Source organism: Amblyomma maculatum, chromosome 1 (assembly GCF_055883805.1).
Source record: "Amblyomma maculatum isolate TAMU_Amacu chromosome 1, ASM5588380v1, whole genome shotgun sequence".
NCBI lineage: Eukaryota > Metazoa > Arthropoda > Arachnida > Ixodida > Ixodidae > Amblyomma > Amblyomma maculatum.
This window is the reverse complement of record NC_139344.1, coordinates 241,082,005-241,102,063: the sequence shown is the minus strand read 5'-3', so window position 1 is coordinate 241,102,063 and position 20,059 is coordinate 241,082,005. Positions and strand designations below refer to the sequence as shown.

Here is a 20,059-nt window from a genome sequence, read left to right as displayed (position 1 = left end):
TTCTGCTCTTTTTTTTTTTTTTTACCACTTTTAAAAACGCCTCAACGCTCTTGAGGCTTTATGATATATGACAAGAGCGGGGTAGGGGGTGTTGTGCGGCATGAAATATAGCTTGAGGTTCTCGACAAATTTTAACAGAAGTGTCAAGCGAGACCTCTGCAAAGGTAAAATTGCCGCCTTGCATCATATCCAGTGCACACCGCAAGTAATCTCATCTAGTTTGACCGAATCCGCTCACAAATTTGGCTAACATCCCTAATGTAACGCTGCGCGGAACGCCACGCAAATTTTGTCAGGATAAGAATGGAGATGCTTCCGCAGCAGCGAAAGTTCAAGCTGCCCTTTATAAAAAATCTCCGATGCATACCGCCAGAAAGGCGTATCTCAAAAAGTGCCGCATGCTTGCTGACGACTACAAGTCGGAACGTCAGCGACGTCTAATTTGCGCCGCGGAATTCCATCGATTTCACATGGAGCCCGTCGGCAGAGATTCGACGGAGAGCCTCGCGTGAAGGAAGAGCGCAGGCCGGGGAGCCGCCGCACGAGCCCGGATCGGCGTGCGCCCCGTCGGCGGCCAGCACGAGACCGGCGCGGCACACACCGCGGCGACGTCACCTCCACTGCACGCATGCATACCCACGCGGCGCCGCCACGCCGGCAGCAGCCCACTGCCGCCGCCAGCGCGCGGCCAAAGTTACCCGTCCACGTATTATTAATACAGTGCTAATCCCACGTAGACGCATTAATAATTCACGAGCGCGGCTCGCCTCCGCGGCGGAAGACGATCCAGAGGTGCGCCGGGTCGCGCTGCGCTGCTTCCTGCTCCACACAGCGCTGCTGGCTGGAATCGCGCGGCTTTTCCCGTCTCCTCGCACCGGGGCATCCCGCCTCGCGGCTGCATCAACAGCAGCAGCAGCAGCGGGAGTGCTTTCCGGAATCGCCATTTGGCGTCGCGTGCAGGGCACCGAGGGATCATCAGGCCCCCGCGCGCAGCGCTGAGGTCGCCGCGGCAACCGTTTCAGCGGGGCCTGCGGTGGTGAAGCGCAATTTATCGCCGCCGCGCTTCACAACGAACGGAAGACGCGAAGGAATAAGTGCTCTCACCGCACGGCAAGTCGTAACCGGCCGAGCTTTCTGCGCATTAAATATTTGTATCCGCAAGACAGCACGCCGCTAATCACCCGTCGCTCTAACGCGCTTACCTTCACTAGCGGCGGAAATAAAAGTGCTAGCGAATCACATCCGGTGGCTGTGAGCGTCTACGAAAAGTGCTCACAAAGCAAAGCGAACAAGAATGTGCGCCTCGCACATTAAGTTGTCTTCGTCTCCCTTTCCCTTCCTCTACGCACGCTTAAAGGGACGCAGTCCACCCTCCGGTCGAAAAATTAACTGAGAACACTGCAGAATCTGCATTGGAGTAATCCGAAAGCACGGATGCTCCTGTTGGTTGTGTCTAGTTGCTTAATTCACTTCTTGTTTACCCACTTCAGTCTTTGGTACTTTCAAATTGCGCGTCAATCCCTTACTATGCCCTTTTCCGGTTCTACTTCCGGTTGCATGACGTCACATACTTGACGTCATCCTAATAGACTGCCTTAATTAACTACTTTACCCTTTGCCACTTCTGCCTGGCCGTCTAGCCTCCGCAAGCCAAATCCCCCTTCTTTCCTCCTCCGCGTTTGGTGGGATGCGTGGTGTCTTGGAACGGTGCAGCACACAGGGCGGTCCCGGAGCAGGGATATCACGTGCGTGACTTCCCCCGTCAGTCAGAGAGAGGACCAGTGGATGCCATCTAAGGTATTGAAGTCACCGTCCAGGGTCGGCGGCCAGAGTAGAGAGTAGGGAAACTGGCTTTCGAAGGGGAGCATGAAAAAGCTTTGATTTGTATTTTTGCTGCTTTGTGGCGAGCTCGTCGCTGCAGCTTTTTGCAGGAACCAAATTGCCAAGATGAAGCGTTGTGTGCTGGTTTTCGCTCGCTGCAGGGGGTCGGCGGTATATCATAAACACACGGATGGGGGCCACCAGCGGTGCTACTAACGCAGTGCTGCCAGCCAAAACGTCCATGCACGCATGGCGGTGGGGCCGCTTAACGCCCAACCCTTGAAAATTCAACTTCACTACAGCTTCGAACAAAAAAAGAAAGGGAGGGGGGAGCCATCGTGTACTAGCTTCGCAAGCGAAAAGAGAAAGTTGCTTAGAAAGGATAGAGTTTGCGGAGAGGGAGCCGAGATGCCATTTCAGGGCCCAGACCAGACTGCAGCCACGCTGGCAGCATCCCTGACCGAATTTCGGAGAGCGAGAGGCGACTGCCCGAGAGGGAGGCCATCTCGGCTTCCTAAGTGCGCCGGAGAGGGGGTCACATCAAGGCGGGCTCATTCATGACGCCCCGGGAGCCTTGGCAATGCACGCCGCAAGGCCACCAGCCGGCCACGCTGGCAGCATAGCACAGCGGCCGGCGCAGCACGACCCGCATCACGAACGATGGCAGCGCGGGCGCTTTCCGCGAGTCGTCATCAGCGCCTAGAGCCCTGACCGAAGGGTTACGGCCGACGTCGAAAAAGAAAAGCACCCGCCGCTGAAAGGACAGCGCAGTTGCGGCGTCCGAGTAATAAAATAATAACTTTCTGCGTTAAAAAAATACAAAATCCAATACAAGCGCAGTCACTGAAAGCCAAGTATTACAATAGGCACCCTGCAATGAAGTTTGCTGTGTTGATCGCCGCGCGTAACACATTTCCTAGCGAGAAGAGCAAATACTTTTAAATTTTCAAGCCACCTGCATGAGCTTACAGGGATCAGATTGCACGCTCTGTCGAAACTTTGCTTGGCGCGTCAGATAACTGGGCTACATCGAGAGCGCCTAGGCAAGGACGTCATCTGTCACATGCGTATCTCAGGTTTCCTGTATACAGTACGTGATGAGCAAAAAAACAAAACAAAACAAAACAAAAAAAGCCTTCTGTGGTTTAGCTCTGGTTAACCTATAGTTGAATTGCGGAAGCAACGGCTGCATGGCTACGCTTGTGGCCAAATGAAAAGTCGGATACATTTTACTCACCGGTGATCTTAGATCATTTTTATGCCACAGCCGGTCGCACACCGAACCCACACTTCCAAGCGGGTTGTTCGTGAAGCGGCGGTGAAACTCTCGCGTGGCCGACTCATGCTCGCCCACTATTTGTGCAAAGTCTGCGCGCCGACCACCTTCGACGTCTCCAGGCTCAACGATTAAACCGGCCGCTTTGGCCGCTTTCCTCTTCCTTCCTTTCTCAAGACGTGCAGCGTGTTCTTCATCCGTTTCTTCTGCACGCCGTCTCCTGAAGGTTTCGTTGTGCCCGCCATTTGTGGCTACGGCCTACGAGTGTGGAGCGAAAGCTTTGGCTGCGGGCGACCGAGCGTTGCATCGAACACAGCCGGCGTTCCGTTGAACGCATCAAATTTCACCGGCGTTTTAGGTGGTCGTGGTAAAGGCGATTATTGCATCTAAATATGGGGGACACTTAAGCTCCGCCTTTAAGGGTGTGACGCGATAGCGTAGTGTTACGATTCGCCACCGTCATGTGCTACAGTCGACGCGGACGCAACGTAATGCAGCGAACGGAAGAGTATCAGTAAGGGCAGCGAGCATTTCGGCCATTTCAGCGCCGTGCAATCGGCCGCCCAGTTCAATTACACGTGTCGTTATGTGTTTGCGCGCGTGCGTGTGCAAACGCTGGCCAAGCCCGGCGCTCGATGGAGAGAGCGTCGCCCTCGCCCGTCGACAGGAGGTTCCTCTGCGCTGCCGTGACTGAGTCAGCAAAGATTACCCTGACATGAATCCTTCTCCCTTTCAATCTCAACTGCCGAGCATATAAAAAGCAACAAAATTAGTTGTGGTTTAGCTCTGGTTAACCCTAGTTCAATTGCGAAAGCTATGGCGCAAGCAAGCGTCTTTTGCCTGCTACATTATTCCCCTATCACGCCCTATCAGTGTAAGGTGCTACATTATTGGGGACACTTAATCTCATCCTTTCAGGGTATGACGCGAGAGCGTAAGCTTCCAGCCCACATATAAAGTCACTCTTCAACCAAGCCGTATGGACGTGCCTGTGTGTCGTAGGGTATAACGATAATGCAAACGGTTCTGGCAGCCTGATTCTGATATCACCCTCCCACATGAAAGGAGCGACCCGAGTAGGCAGCTCCTGCCCGTGGCATAAAGGTAACGTGAATGCAAATATCATGGCAGGCTTTTTTTTTTTTTTTTTTTTTTTTTATGAGGAGACCGTAGCCTCTTCACGGCACTGCGGCCACACCAGGTCTCACTTTGGCTGTCGTAGTATTGCTTTCGCAATAAAAGCAGCGGCTGTTTCCGCTGCGAGAGAGACTATGCAGAGACGACACCGAGACACCTGCTTTGTGAGCGTTTGAGTTTTCTCTCCGGGCCTGCTTCTCTGCCCGTTCCTACGTAATGCTGTATTAAACGTTGTTTTTGTTAGTCGACGCCTCGTCTTTGCCGGGACCGCTGTGGCCTTCCGCCGAGCCGCAAGGCCAACGCTACCGATGGAGCCTCGAGCCACATATAACAGTAGGCTAGCAGCCCATACATAAATCTCCGCTTTAACAATGAGCATGCCTTAGTGGCCTGTAGGAGTAAAGTGAATACCAGGGTCCTGGCAGGCTGATTGTGGCATTCTATGTGAAACGAGAGACCCAAGCTGGCAGCTCCTGCCATTTGCGGCTACGGCATACGAGTATACGCGACGAGCCGAGCTGGCTGGCGTAGTGTTGCTTTCGCAACAAATAAACGATGTTACTAGAGTAGACAAATGTCCTGGCTTACCGCCTTTTCAGTTCAGCTAGGTTTTTAGCGGCTCGTCTGATGTCAAATAATCTTGATGTACCGGCGGATGCCTGCTTCCATCCTCTAAGCGCAACTTTTCACTATACACGGAATAAAAATAAAAAATAAAAAAGCGAATGTGCAGCTTGTGCGCGCGAATCAATGTATTCAGCACTTTCACCTCCACATAACTCAAACCCTGCAATATACTGTAAGACACGTCAATGAATGTGGACCTATAATTTAGTAGCACGCTGTATTGTCGTCTTCCCTCTCCTTAGTCATTTGTCTCTCTAGCGCTGGTCCTCAATATGAATCTGTACCTCTGAATAGTGTGGGCAAATGCACACACGCACGTGGGAAGCTTATGTAGCGTATACAACAAGATACCGAACACTGGCACCCTTTTGCTGAGCTGAGTATGGATATTGGTAGGTTGTGCGCTGACGCTGTGAGCGACGCTTTAAACCGCGTGTAGCTACATGCGGCTCGAGCTCAAAGAAGGCTTCCCATGGTTCCAGGGCGAGCACCACAGGCGAGTAAAATGCGTCATACAACGACCGAATCGACGACGCTACTGAACTCTTGAAAGAACGCGCGGAACAGTTGCGAGGGAAAAAAAAAGATGCTATATAAAAAAAAAAAAAAAAAAGAAAAAGAAAACGTACTTCGGCGGCTTCGGTTGACTGGAGGCGGCCCGACGCAGCCGCGTGGTCTTCTTGTACAAACTTGGGGCGACGACACCGCACGGCAAACAGGCCGCTTAGGCTGCACGCGTTTGCAAACGAGCGGCCACTGCTGGCCAGGCGGCACCCAGATAGACAGGGCAAATAAGGAAAGTCCCGAAACTTGCCGCAAAGCGGGAGAGCGGTCCCGCTGACGTCACGGGTCTTTCCCCTGGGCTCGTGAGGGGCATACCAATTGCCAGAGTGGCCGCCGGCCGGGCAGACAAAAGAATTTGGGAGGCCCCACTCCGCCTTGCAAGATCACGTCCGCGGCGCCAGGGATTAGGAAAGCCATCTCGGAAGCGAGCGCGCGCCATCTTGCGCAGGGATCTCACGACTCGCCCCGCCTTCCCTCGCAGCCCGAGGCGGTCATGTTTATTAAATAAGCTGATGGGGCGATTCGGTCCCCGCTGCGCCGAAATGGCTTGCCGCTGCTGCTTCGGGCAACGGAGGCTTTCGATACAGCGCAGCCGAAGGGACGCTCACCGAAACCACCGTGCGACCCAGCCTAGTGGCGACGAGGACGCGCGTGCTTCCCAATTATTTGTACTTGTCGTCGAGTGACAGGCTGCTCAATAGAGAGTGTAACAGGGAGGAGTTTGAAAAATAAAAGCAAGTCGAATGCCTACCATCTCAGTTCCCATCGTCCACCACGTAAATAGAGCGACGACAAGCCCAACTGCGCGTGTGCGGCCAACGCTCCGCACGCATCTTGAAATCCTCAAGCGCCAACACCCGTACGTCGCTCACTACCCTCATGAGAGTAAGGATTACCCGCATAGCAAGGACGATCGACCTACAACCTGCATCTGTCTCAAGTACCCATAAGCCGAAGCCCTATACGCGATGTCAGTGCCCGTTTGAGTTGCACGCTCAAAGTACGATGTATCGGCCTCAGGCTGTCACAACAGATTAGTACCAACATTAAATAGAATTCATTTGTGACAATGAAGCTTTTTCACTGAAGGGAAGAAGCACGATTACAGCATGCTTCCAGCCAGTTCGGTCAATCTGGCTATACGGTCGACTCTGACCGCGTGCACTGCTACACGTCGTTCAGGCGAGAAATCTTTCAAATCAAAACGCAAAAATGTTTGTTTCTTTATAAAGCATGCGTGCTCAACTTTGGTTCAACTGCTGCCGTGGACGCGAAGTGCCTAGAATGGAGACATTCGCAAGATTCTGGTTACCAAACACTATGACACGACAAGTGAATAAACTTTCTTTTTTGTATATTGTTAAAAGGAAACCCCGTTCATAATGCTGCGACAGAGCGGGGGGGGGGGGGGGGGGGGGGGGGCAAAGCGGAAAGAGCAAAGCCCCAGCCTCCGTCAGCAGTTTGTCAAAGCTCGAGGGCGTCAGCCTCCAGCTCTTCGAAGTCTGAAGCTGCGGGTGCTGCGGGCACCCGAGGCTGCGTGATACAGAGAGACTGTGATGCTTAATGGGGTTTATTTTTGCGCAGGCTCAAACCGATGACGTCGCACGAAAGCGTTCGACACAGGGCAAGACGAGCCTAAATGTGCGGCCAATAACGTCGCTCGACTACCGTTTCGCTGACGCGCGCGTTCAATCAAACTGAACAGCAGAAGCGGTCGAAAAATTGGCTGCGACATCTTCGACAAGAGGTTACGCTCGCCAGAGAAGACGAAAATAGCGTCACCTTGACGGCTTCTCCTCGGCCGAAGCGGGAAGATAACAGGCGGAGGTCTAAAACAAAAGGCGGAAAAGCAGCCACGCACGAAAGGTCCACCTTCACAACTCTCCCTCACACTCTGCTGCTACCTCGGTCAGCGGCTCGGCGACCGTCGCCGATTTCGCTCGCTCTCTTTTCCTTTCGCGCCTCTCCGGTCCCTCAGCGGCCGCATCGAGAAAGTAGAAGAAAGCAGCTATGCACAGAGAAAAGCGCTACAGGAAACGAGCGTCCCCTCCGCGTCGTCCTTCCTGCCGCACCTCGGCTGAGGACGACCAAACTAAGGGAGCGAAGAAGAAAAAAAAGAAAGGACAGCTTGGCAGCCAGCAACCGCGAAGCAAGAACTAGAGCGCTAGTCCCGCGGTTTGGGCAAGCGGCGCCAGTACAGTCAGGCAAGCAAGCAAGCAGCAGACGCGCCGACGGCGGTCAGGGCGTGCCTCAGCGAGAGCGCATCACACCCCCTCTGGGCCGATGTATGCTCTCCTCTGCCCGCACGCTGTGCAGCACAAGTCGGGAGGGGCCCACTTTTTTTTTGTGCCGCCTCGCTCGCCCATCAAAGCCCGACGGGTTCACCGCGCAGACGCGTTTCTATATTAGCCAAAGCACGCATAATCCATCAGTTGGCCGTCTTCGCTTAATGATTTGTGAGCGGAATAGAGCGCCTGAGAGAAGAGTGCAAAGTATATAAACGCGGCCGGGGTGCTGGCAATATCGCTCACTCCGCACCTTGCCCGGCTCGCTGGAAATCAATGAGCGGTTTTTGCATAGGCACCGCCCGCCCAACGGCCGAGGAGACTGCGCGGAGGAAGGGCGGAAGTGTGCATCACCTGTGGCACGCCAAGAAATAAATCAGAATGGCGAAAGCCGCTTAATCGACCGGATGATCGGGCGATGTATTAATGACACTTCATCGGGCACCCTCTTCCTGACCGAGTAATACCACTCTCACACTTTCCCTATACTCGACGTCAACGACGCGCTGAATTCCAATAGGATGCAAATTTCAGAGAGCCTCCCTCCGCGTGTGAAAGGTCCTGTGAACCACATATTTAAAAGCGCCGCCTTTCTTTCTCTCTCTCTCTCTCTCTCTTTTTCTTTTAATCTTATCTAACGATAAAACTAAAGGTACGAAGTTCCTATACATGACGTTTCTTGCTGCCGGTGCTTTAACATGACCGCCCAAAAACACTCAAAAACACAGAGTGAGCAAAAGAGGATGAGTGAGCATTAGGGAGACCGCACGACGGAGCACGCTCAACAGTCTGTAGAAACGCGACTCACCGAAGGCGCACCCGATGCAATGGCAACATGTAAGAGCATTGACGACCCCGATGTTTAGCCTGCGCCTTGCAGCTTAAGTGCGACAATGCCTCATTTGCGAATATCTCGAATTTTATTTCCACGCCTGCATTCTCGGTTTAGATTTAGATTGCTCATAATGATTTCTATCGAATCACGGAACGAGCGCGAGCACTGTGTAAGTTGACCTGCGCTCGCTCTTTAAAACTAAGCCCCCCCCCCCCCCCTCCCCTCCTCTTCACCTGAGCTTCAGTTAATAAAAGAAAAAGACAAATAAGAATATATTAATATCTGCTGCTATCAGCATAAAATGCGCGGCAAAGGGGCATGATTGCCTATGTGGACGCTGCACGTGGAATGAAGTACTGTAGAAAGTTTTTTTTTTTTTGTCACAACGTTCTGTATATATAGAAGCCACCGCTAGCTACATAAAAGCCTCACAACCAAGCGAAAAATTGAAACGGAATATTAACAAGAACATTATTTAATTAACGAACAAAACCAAAAAAGAAAAAAAAAAACAGCGTGCGTGCGATAACGAGGCGCGCGCGCTTATTATAGATTCAATATCCCGTTTATCCTTCACCAAACCGTAGCAGAAAGTTTTCGAAATACTTTTGCCCGAATTTTTCACCGCGTTTTACGCACTGCAGCCGCCGATGCGCCCCTTTTTCATGTTTCGAGGGTATACAGTGTAGGCACGTTGTGTTAGTAACGTCCAGAAACCGCACGCAGGCCAAAAGCAACGCCGCTCGAAGACGTTCCGCCAAATGGAAATTGCAGAGTATTCTACACCTCAGCAACAAGACATGGTGGGTCCGAAATACTCTAAGAACGTATGTGCGACATGACTAGCATAAAACGCGAAACGCACAAAAGCAATGCCGCATATGGCTTCTGATCCAGCGTGTTCACAAGGTATAGAGTGGAACGGTCAACTAACTGCCGCATCGCAACGAGCAATAACTCGATTATCAAGCCCCTGTCAAGCGCAAAGGTTTATCCCGGGCCGTCGATCATCTCGAGAACTTCCAAATATACGCGCGACTCCGCAGAAACAAGCACCTTCGCTCTCTGCCTGAATGCCTGAAGCGCTCGTTGGCTCTTATCCGAAGTTTCGGAATGCAGACCCGAGACACCCGTTATCTTTCGCTCTTCTGAACGGTAAGGTAGCAAGACCTGTGCTCGTCTCAAGAGGATGCAATGAAATCGAGAGAGCGAGAGAGAGAAAGGGGGGGGGGGAGGGGGAAGAGAGAAGGAAACCCAAGATAGAAGGCAAGCGGTCTAGAGCGCAAACAATGCACAGACCGACGACAGAGTTCCACTTCCTTCGTTCTTTCCGCTGACTTTGACGGCAGCATGTTTGCCCTCGCCTCCATCACTGGCCGCTTTGCATCTCGGTTGCTCCCTCCTCCCAGCACCCGCCGAGGCATCTCGACTGAGGCAGCCCCCTGGAAACGTTTGGCCGCGCTCAGCTGGCTCGACATGGAGACGTGCCACCGTAATTGCGGCGGTCAAACGGCTTCTCTAATCAGCCGATAAATCAGCACCTCTCACGCAATTAAGAATAATCGCCCAGGCCGGCTCCCATGCTGCAATGAAACGAAGGAGGAGAGAAAAAGAACCGAATTCATTCGCCTGAAAAAGCGGCGGAGAGGAGGGGGGATGCAATTGAAGCTCAGCGCCTGCCGCGCGGAGCAGTAAAATCTTCTGCGCACGAAACGAACCAGAAAAGATTAACGAATACAAAACTAAAGGGAGCAACGGCGGCGAAGTTTTATAGGCGCGCGCTCACCTTACGGGATTAGTAACGCGATAGGCGAACAAGATTTCCTTCAGCAAAATGCGCGCGACAAAGTGAATAGAACCAGATTTAAATAGAAGACCCTGGCGGATTAACGAAGTGCGAAACGAAACAGGATAGAATAAGGGGGGCCCTGCGAAGAGAGGTTTCGCCTACAAAGGGAGACCAACCGTACTGACTGCACGCGTAAGCTCCTCCTTACGGGTGCACGACGCACAAAAAGAAAACAAAGAAAAGGGACGCAGTAAACCTGATTGCGCCAGCCATTTGCGCTTATGGATGACATATTGACGATTGATGCAGTACCTGAAGGCGAAGGCTCTGTGATATCTGATCTTACGAGTCAAGTACCTCAAAGTAAAGCAGACGGTTGACGAGCATGGCTCTTCGCGCTTCCTCTAAACCCGTATACAAGTGACACATACTTGGAAGAAATAAGCTTTTTGCCCACACCGTCTCACTTTTTCACTATACAATGAATGTGTTTGGTTTGGCTGATAACGTCCCACTGCCGCCGCAGCAGGGATTCGATACCACATCCTTGGACACAGTCGGGAGCCCTAACCACTGCACCACCACGGCGGTGTCTGTACAATGAATGTACCACTTGCGTTGGTCCGATATAGACAACTTGACTTCGAACGTAGTGGATACCGGACTGGTTAGGTAATCGGAGAAGTCCATGGTCAGACCAAATATTCGCATGTGCCAGTATAATGCAATACTGTCCTCTGTTGTAGGTTTAATATACCGGCATCGCAACGTGCTACCTCGCAAAGTAATGATGCTAATTAACAACGCGCTTTTCCTCTCCCGACATGACTATTGTCATTTGGTACGGGGATCTACGACAGAATAAAATGTACAAAAGCTGCATGTACTAGAGAAAAAGTCCCTCCGAGCTGTGGAAAATCTGCACACTCGCTACCACACACACGAGCTATTTAACAAATACAAAGTAATGCCAATATGAAGGATGTATGACTACAGGTTGTGTAGAACCTTTAAACAAAAATTAAAAAGGGAATCTTCTTTTATGCGATCACTATCAAACCTGAAAAAAAAAAAAAATGTTAAAGCACATAACCTGCGTCATAGAAAGTAAATACATACAGATCAATGTACCGAATGCAGACACTCCCAAACTAACCACCCAGGATACTGATCTAATTACAGGATGACCAAATCTCCCTCCAAAAAATCTCTTTCAAAGACTTAAAAGCACATTTTATGATCTGACGCTTATTTTCTTAGTGTTTTCTGTTTGTTCACTGGCCTCGTGCCCAAATGACGACAGTGCATAATGTTTTCCTTCTTACTTGCCGATTTCATTTTGTGTGGCTTTCATCCTTGCATAGTGTTTTTTTCTTTTTTTTTGTCGTTGTCGTTGTTGCTTGGCTTTGATTTTGTATATTATTGATTGACGTGCTATGCAGTTTACCACTTTTTTGATGAGTTTTCTTTGTATGCTTCAGTGTTTATTAATATAGCTTTAGATTCTTTTGTGGCCTTCTGTTTTGACGACGCTGTGAAATCATCAGTCTATAAGGGGGCCTGCGGCCTCGTCAATCTGTCTATATGACAGCTTTTTCTGCAGGCCTCCTGCATCCTGTGTGTTGTACTTGATGCAAACAATAATAATAATAATAATAATAATAATAATAATAATAATAATAATAATAATAATAATAATAATAATAATAATAATAATAATAATAATAATAATAATAATAATAATAATAATAATAATAATAATAATAATAATAATAATAATAATATAATAATAATAATAATAATAATAATAATAATAATAATAATAATAATTGATGTGCTGATTTCTGGGTGTTCAATAAAAATTATTATTATTATTAATATTAAGCTAAGCGCGACTCTGCTTGGTTTAAACGTTTTACTTCGCAATCTGGCTATTGGTGTTGAACCTTGGGGGCTATCGCGCGCCAGCGTGCTCTATAACTATACCAAAGTCGAAATTTCCGCTTAATATTTTTCAGTAATTCCAGGTAAACTTACAGGTCTTGAGGACTTGACAGGTATTTGGACCCAAAACTCCTGAAAATCGAGGCACTAAAGTATAACTGCCTAAGCTTATCTGACATTATGCTGCTGAAATGATAAGCTGCGCTCTCATCTTGCGCGATGTTCGGTGCGCTGTCATTCTCCCTATGTCTACATTTACACCGTGGTCTACATGCATTAAAAAGAGAGAGAAAGAGAGAGAGGCAAGGAGGTTGACATGAATAACGCCCAGTTGGCCATTGTGCTCTGGGGTAAGGCAGATAAAAAAGAAAGCGGAAGAGAGACTAAGAAAACCGCGGATGAAAAGCATGCACATGCACGCAGTCTAAATCAGTCTAAATTAACACCACACCTAAAGTCCATCCTTCGAAAGCAGTGTATACCTGACGTTTTCACTTATTCTTCATGGTTCTTTCGAAGACCACAGAAAACGTGTTTTAAGCCACCTTCCTGCCCGCTTCGGTGGTGCTATCGAAAGCACTCCATGAGCAACGCAGCTACCATTAGACGCCCATTGCCCACACACTCAAGCAGAGACACAGCTGTGCATGCAGTGCTTATCGGTCATAGCCATATATCCTCCCTCCTACGCATTAAAGGCAGGCCGAATAAAAAAAAAAAAAAAAAAAAAGAACGAACGCCCTCGACGTATGCATCTGGGCCAAGATACGCATATCAGGGAAACAAAGTGTGTCCGCGGAGAAAAATAGAAAAAGAAGGCACTACTGAAACGATAAAGGTCGGCCGGCGACCGCGCCAGACGATCGACGAGATTCACTGACCTCCTCCTTTTAGCCGAGACGGATACGAGGGTCCCCCGCTGACACCCAGCCGCGCCTTCTTTGCCCCGCAGTGGGCAAACCGTGCTGCTTCCTTATCGCGCCTCCGCCAAGACAGAACTGGGCCAACGTCATCCGCTCACGCGGAGCTGCACTGTGCTGCATTGAGTCACGCAGGTGTAACCTGCAGTGACGAACGCCGCGTGTTCGGCAAGTGAGGGATGGGGCATGGCGTGACGCTGGGCGCTGCCCGAAAACTCCGCGGACCTAGATTTGTCTTGCGGGCCAGGCTTCCGCTTCCGTCCTGAATCTGCATGCACGAGACGGTGCAGCGGCTCTGGCCGCGCTGATCACGCCGCGATGACAGCTACGCGGAGCCTTCGGGATGGGAGAACAAGAAACACACGCCGATAGGGGCAGTGCGCAAGAGCGTCGCATTGCCACACGCAAGTGAAACTTTCTACAGCTCTGCGTGTTTGCTCTACATTAGAAAGTCGGGGCTGATCGTGCTCCTAGGCTTTTAACGCAGAGAAGTCTGCCAACGTGCGAGACACGAATTCTTACGCTTCACATGTTAACTTTTACGTCCGCTATTCGCGCCAACACTTTCTTACCGCACTACAAAGCTGGCTACAGGTTCAAGTACATTGTTTATACATCCACATGTAACGTACACTGTATATGGTGGCGAGGCAGGAGGATACGCTATTTACGCTATCAGGGTTTTGTAGGGTTTAGCATCCCTAAGCTACTCGGGCTATGATAGATGTCGTAGTGGTGGGCTCCGGAAATTTCGACCTGCGGTTCTTTAACGTGCACTGACATCGCACAGCACACGGGCGTCTTGCTTTTCGCTTCCATCGAAAACAGGCCGCGCCGAAGCGGAGATTTTATCTCGTGTCCTCGGGTTGAGCAGTCGAGCACCGTCATCACTGAGTCACCGTGGCGGAGCTTCGAAGAAGAGCAAGAGATATCGTAGACGTAGAGAGCCTCCGTTAGAGAGCTTCGATGGACAATGGGCAGCAATGCATTTCTGCATCAGTTGCACCAGCGTTTCGAGTGTGTAATTAATTATTAATTAATTTATTTATTGCTGTCTGTTAAATCATCAATCTCCTGGTTGAAACAGCATTTTGTTTTATAGCTACCAAATTAAAATTATATACACAGCTGAAACCATGAAAAAATGACACGCTTTAGCTCGACTAATCACAGAATCTCTTGCTAAAACGCTTATGACCGATAGTTTCAAAGTTCGGTTTCGAAGTTATGAAGTTCAAAGGTTGAAGGTCAGGGTCAAAGTAGTTAAGGGAGGACAAGGGTTAACTGACTGCACGTCCACCCTTGACTTTGCTGTGGTATACTTTACTATACTGTAATCTACAACGTTACACTTCAACCAAGCTCTGCGAACCTAACCTGTCTAAAATGCTGTACATCGTGTCTAACCAGGGATCCAAGGGCCGAATGATGCATTCCAATGACACCATTCCATCTCAATGGAGAAGCCCCAGTTCGCAGCGCCTGCCAAGAGTGCGGCCACATGCACGCTTCATTAAGACGACGGCTATATCCGTCCTGCTATAGCTATCTACAGCTGCTGCTGCTCTATAGCACTTTCGCCCTAAAGCTCAGCTAACGTTGCGAGCCGAAGAAATCCTTCCAGTATTATGTACACTTTCGTAGCTCAATGCGAAGCCGCGTCTGTGAAAACAGTTTGCTTGTCGCTGTTAATGCGTCGAACAGAGACTATTCACTGCTTTTGTTTTCAAGTGCTCCCTATTTTCACATACCCAGATCCACAAGACAGGCCGGTTATCTCCTTCAAGAACAAACGCAAAAGGGAATTGCGTGTAGGTAACATGCAAGAAGCCTCTCGGCACAGTTCTGCGAACTGTGCATGTATGCATGACGGTTCACAGAACTCGCACAACTTCGCTGCCAGTGAATTGGAAACATGAACAACGCATTATTACGTAACCAACGTTAAAAATGCGGCCCTCGTAATAGACCTTCCGGTGATAAACAACGTTCGGAGGTAGCGCACTCATCAGCGCTCCGACTGCACATCTGTTGGCCATGACACCGAATCTCTCTGCCCTTTATCGGTTACAGCGAAGCGCGGATAAATGTCGGGATGACCGGGAACCTTACATAAATGGGGCATTTGGGGCTTTTATATTCTGCAATATTGGAACACTCTAAACAGTAAACCGCTAATACATTGCATACGGCACGTCTTCCTGGCCAGCAAACCCGCCGTAAACTCAGAAGCAGACTAAGCCGCGTGCGTTTCAGCGAGCGCCGCCGGCTGCAGATCCTCACTATCGGAGCGACGGTGGTGCCACCTCTTGGTTGATCTCGCGGCGAATCGCTGTTGAGCGACTGAGTTGCACGCAAAGTTTTTTGACACATTTGTAGGCGGCTCCGTGACACGGCGGTCGCGAGGCCGGCCCAGACTGGCCAGCGAGCAGGCAGTGCGGGGGCGGCGGCTGCCGCCTTGTTCCCCGGTGCGCGGGCAGATTACATTAGCAGGCTCTCAGGTTTCCAGAGCAGGACCTGACGCTGCGCGGGCGCGATTCTCTCCTCGTGGCCAGTAACAGCGTCGCCCGGCTCATCCGCGCGAATCGGCCGAAATGAAGCCCGAGGGAATGCACCCCCGCCGCTGTTTCCCGCGCGTAGCCTACGCCCAGCGAGGATGGCAAGCTCGCATGACTGAGTTGCTCGTGGCAGCCCCGCCCGGCGAAAAACATCGCTCGTACTTGTCCCACCCAACAAAACATCGCTCTTGTCCCACCCTGCATGCTGCCATCGTTTGCGGAATAAAGCGCCGGGGTGAAGCAATAGCCATTCACCGAAGTGACTTTGACTCCGGCGCAAGCAAAAACGGATAAAGAAGAGACGGGAAGAGCAGCCTACTAAAAATAAAGCCCCTCCCGACACACCATCGCTGCAGACTGATTTCTCTCTAATGCCCGCAACACGCAAAAAGTGCAATTATGCGTTTAAACGGCTCAAGTTCTGAAGAACCGTGGGCGGACTTCAGCGGTGCGGTTTATGCGCTGCATCGGACCCCGCTTCATGGGGGGCGAGCACGTGACGACAGTGAACGAGTTAATTAGCCCTCCACCAGAGTCGTCGCCGTCTAAAGCCTTGATCTTCCACATGAGTCCGCTTTCAGTGGCACCCCGTCATTTTCTAATCCTCTTTTCAGCAGCAGCCGGACAGAGGCAGAAGCGCAATAATCATCTGCCAGTGTTATTTTTTTTTTTTTTGCGGCTGTTCTCCTCGTAGAAGCTATAATGTTTTTCTTTTTCTTTTTTTTCTTAACTACACGCGCGGAAAACTACGCTCATTAGGCGTGGCTCGAAGATTGGCGGCTGGCTCCGGTATATATAGTAGAAATACATCGGATGATGCACTTGGCAGAAAGTTCACCTAGAGCTTTCAAAAGCCTCGTGGTGACAACTTCTCTGAAATCCTTTCTGTTATAAAGTATATGCTACATGGCTGCCCTCAGAGCCTGTTCACGACGCACTGTATTATAATACCGTTATAAATGGGATCTCAATACGTTCCCGCTACTTTCATTCCAAGAGGCGCGCGCACCCTTTAGCAGTGTAGCATATAAGAGTGGATTAGCGAACGAAGTGGATAAAATGCGTCGCACCCCCGAGGCAGGTCTGTTTCTTGGTCAGTAAGGTAGCAATATGAGAGCCACAAAACTTGAAAAAAAAAAAAAAAAAGAAAAAAAATCTTGTCTCATCATTTTTGTGCAAATGTGATTATAATGCCCAAAATAATATTGAGTAATAACTAATGATTCTGAACCCCTTGTAATGCAATTAAAAGGAAGCAACAAGACACCATAGGGGAATAATTAAATGCCGACTGTATAACCGAACCATCGCATCTCCTTCCATTCAGTAATAGTCAATTTGTATACAAATATAGTAGTTCTACATTGATATTATTAATCTATCGCAGTCCATCTTTCCATAACATACAAAAGGAAAATTATGATGCCATAGTAAAATAACCAAATGGAAAGGCAACCTATATATGGAAAAAAGAGAGCGGATAAAGATGGGGTACAAGCAAATTCAAGAGAAATTATATCGTTTTTTTAAACACCTCCATAGCTCTGATGTACACTCCTCCCCCCCCCCCCCCCCCCCCCACCCTTTTTTTATTTTCTTTCTTTCCTGCAATGCAAAATTTCCGTTTTGCACATTTTTCATTTTATTCTGGCTTAAGCCCTTTGTGCGTTTGACGCTGCGGGCTGGGCAACGTTATTTTTTTTTTTTCTTAATTGCCCGCACGAAGAGGCGTCCGCGTTTTGTGCAATGTCAGTGCACTTTAAAGATCTCCAGGTGGTCTCAATTATACCCATGCCACACGGGAAAATTAATGTCATTTCCACCGAATGACATTCGTTCAGTTTAATGTCATTTTTTCGACGCGCTGCTACACGACCAAAGCTAATGTCATTTGCAAATGATGACAGTTGCGATAGATACACAAATGTTGGTGCGCCTTTGAGAGAATGATGAGTCCTGTGAACGAAAGCAGCCTTTAAAATCATATTTATATCTTGCATGATTCGTAACCAACCTGTTGATTACGACTACCCATTACGAAGTTAGCGACTGCGCCGGTTGTGTTTGTTTACGAAAGGGTATGCGCGCGTCGGTGCCTGGGTGTGGAAAGCGGTCGAATTGTTTCAACAACGTACATTTTGCACACTCCAAGTGCAACACGTAAAATAGGCAGTGGCTAGTGTATTGACCGACGACGCTTTTATTGAATATTCGAGTATCGGCCGACGGCGTAGTCCACCACAGCCCCGTCGAGTCTCGTCATCGCAAGATCGTTTGCTGGGCATAAATGCCCGTAGAAAAATGCCGGACCCCAGCCTCATCAAGAAAGCAGACAACAAAATAGCATCACTTGCTGCGCTTACAGAAACGGTGCTGCCCGCCAGAGCGGTGGACGACGGCGCTCTGGCCGTGCGTTACGCCCTGGTCGTCGCTAGGCCTAAACGGTTTCGCATCGAAGCCACAGCGGACGGCGCGTTGGGAATACAGTTGCCTATTCGTGGAGCTGCTTACTGTAATTTCAACGGTGTCATAAATTTTCTGACGGTAAACGGAAGGTGTAATTTCGGCGACGCATTCACAGCACGAGATCGGATGAGCTGCCTCACACCGGCGCTGCGGCTGCTACGGGGCTGCGAGTAGAAAATCGCTCTGGTTACTTATCACCGATCCTCGGTAAAGGTTATTTTTGAGGTTCCTTTATCCAACCGCGTATTATTTAAGGTCAGCAGATTTTGACATGTTTTCTGACGGTGGCGAAAGAAAACAGCTGAGCCTGCGCCCATGGACTGCGGCAGCCGCGGTCATTGCCGCTCGCGCTGAGTACAGTGGCTGGTTGGCAGCGAGGGTTGAATTTTTTTTTCGCGATGCTATTTGGCATGTTTCACATAATTTATTGAATAGCTACAAAATTGTAGATGCACAGTAGTACTATAATGCCTGCGGCACTTTTGCAGTTTATTTTGGCTATATATTCTCGCTGAGTCTCTGGTGTTGAGATAACACATGCCCTCGTTAGTTGCATTCGAATGAGTTCCTCAAACTCATTCGGTGCCGAATGTCGTTTTCATCGAATGTCATTACATTTGCCTGTGTGGCAGCAAACAAATGTCATTTTGAACAAATGTCATTCGATGGAAATGACATTAAATTTGCCGTGTGGCAGGGGTATTACTCCGGAGGCCTCCAATACCCTTTCGCTCTTCCCGCTTTCACTCGCACCTTCCTCTAAGTTCCTTACGGCGCGCGGTACAGGTGTCTGCAGAGCAGGTGTGACAGATACTGCGCCTTTCTTTTCCTGTGAACCAGCTGTTATAACTTCAGTGACTATCCGTTTCGGGAACTCAGCATCAATTTTGGCTAGGCGGCGCACCAACGGTACCAGGTATACAGACTACAAGACAATAGCCAAACTCAGCGCAAGAACGTTACACAGTGCGTGAGCTGTCACCCCACCATGGTACAAAAGAACTGGCCGCGTGACCAACCTTGGGGGCTCAGAAACAGATAGCCCCCCTTGCCGGCAGCGATGTTTACGACATGTCTGCACTTGAGACTGCGTTCGATCGGGTATACCTAAGGTTCATGCGCCGCACGGGCCGAGTAGTCGTAGGATGAGCGTGCGCATATGACGCGGCGCCGGTAGCATCGCGTGACCAGAACGTTCGGACGCACGTCCGGCAGGATCTGGTGAGCAACTCGAAACTCGTGCAGTCGGGTAATGGCGCCGGTGAGTCAACGGACAAAGCGGACGCCGGCGCTGCGGCTCGTCAAACGGAAAACAGCTCGAGTGGCAGGACTCGGCCACTAGCTGTCATGCGACGCCGCCAGCGCAAGGTGTTTCCGCGAGGCGCGCAACGGTTGCTCTGCGTGCGCTGGCAGCGTTACTAGAGCCTAACTACTGCGTCACAAAAGCACGGCGCAGAGTCATTCCAGCAACGCCGGAAGCCTGCCTGCGGTTTCAGAAATATTATCACTCGACATCATGGAGGAAGGAAAAACTAGAAGGGAGCGCGCGGCAATACTCTTGAAGCCTAGTCATAAAAAATAAAAGGGAGCAAGTCGGTCTCCACGTGATTAGACCACATGATAGCGTGCGGTGACATCTACTACTACCGCTGCGCATCGCGCATGCGCGAATCGGCGCCGCACGGCGTTTGTCGCACGCGCAGCACCAGGGGATCGGCGCGATAACCCATGCTCGCATGGTTGCTCGCCACAGCAGACGGCTGCGCGCCCGCGCCAAGGCAGACGCGCACATTAAAACATACCGACATCAAAACATTGAGACAGACTCGGAGAGCGA

The 20,059-nt window shown here is 50.1% G+C and overlaps 1 protein-coding gene across 3 annotated transcripts in view; it reads right to left on the bottom strand.

Moving 5' to 3' along the window:
- Nucleotides 1–20,059, bottom strand: part of LOC146206052 (Krueppel-like factor 6) — a 363,425-nt gene that overhangs the window by 216,819 nt on the left and 126,547 nt on the right. Inside the window, exon 1 of one of the 3 annotated variants that reach the window (XM_084590709.1) lies at nt 3,059–3,451. The exons of the other annotated variants lie outside the window; for them this stretch is intronic. The gene's annotated coding sequence lies outside the window, so the exon portion shown is untranslated. Of the gene's footprint in view, nt 1–3,058; nt 3,452–20,059 lie in introns of those variants that run through there. 3 annotated transcript variants of the gene reach the window in all.